Source organism: Cannabis sativa, chromosome 9 (genome assembly GCF_029168945.1).
Source record: "Cannabis sativa cultivar Pink pepper isolate KNU-18-1 chromosome 9, ASM2916894v1, whole genome shotgun sequence".
Taxonomy (NCBI): Eukaryota; Viridiplantae; Streptophyta; class Magnoliopsida; order Rosales; family Cannabaceae; genus Cannabis; species Cannabis sativa.
The window spans coordinates 48,411,042-48,412,038 of NC_083609.1; the positions used below are offsets into that span (position 1 = coordinate 48,411,042).

At 31.8% G+C, this 997-nt stretch overlaps 1 non-coding gene across 1 annotated transcript; it reads left to right on the forward strand.

The window, feature by feature from the left end:
• Positions 1-890: 890 nt before the first annotated feature.
• Positions 891-997, forward strand: LOC115724378 (small nucleolar RNA R71). The gene has a single exon (XR_004013171.2). It is a non-coding gene; the product is annotated as a small nucleolar RNA R71 (small nucleolar RNA).

A 997-nucleotide genomic window follows, 5' to 3' on the forward strand; every position in this document is an offset into this window, starting at 1 on the left:
TAAAAGTTAGCAAAATATCTTACATCTATTTAAAATTACATGATTATAAATATCTTATTTTAAATTTAAATAAGGTCAAAAATTCTAAAAAGATTTCATTTTAAAAAAAAAAAATCTTAAAAGATAAGATATAATTAAAAATATCTTAAAAGATAAGATATTTTAAAAAATATCTTAAAAGATTTTATAAATATCTTATAAAATCTGACCTTAAATTAAAAAAAATAAGATATAATCAAATTTAAAAATAAGATAGATTTTTAAGCAAGAAGATAGATACTAATTCTATTCAAATTCAAATTACACTAATATCTTGAATTAAATTTAAAAAATATTAAATTAATTCCATTTGAGTTTCTAGAGTTTTAATAGAGGCTCTAGTTTCCATCATGAATTGGAGCAATAAATCAGCTTGGATATTGGAGCCACTAGGACTTTGTTGTTGGTTTTGTTGGGGCTGATTTCTCTGCTGGTAGAACCCCTGTTGGTTGTGCCCATAATTATTATTTTGGGAGTAGTTCCCAATGGCTTTTGCTTGATCCATTGGCAAATTATCCACATCTGCCTGACACTCTGAAAAGTGATGGTTGCCTCCACATATCTCACAAATAACTTGGGCTTGTTTAGCTTGCCCTGCAATGATTTTAGTCAATGCCTCAACCTGAGCTGTTAACTTTGTGATGGCATCAACCTCTAGCACACCAGCTACTTTCTTAGTTTGACTCCTTTCAGTTGGCCACTGCTGATTATTTAGAGCCATCTCCTCTAATAGATCGTAAGCCTCATTAGCACTCTTTCTCATAAAAGCTCCACCAGCTGCTGCATCTATTAAAGTTCTAGTATTACCAACCAGCCCGTTATAAAAGTTGTGAACCAGCATCCACTTCTCTATACCATGATGAGGACACCTCCTGATCAGATCTTTAAACCTCTCCCAAGCCTCATGGAGAGATTCATTATCTTGTTGGCAGAAATTATTGATCTCTCCTCTTAGCTT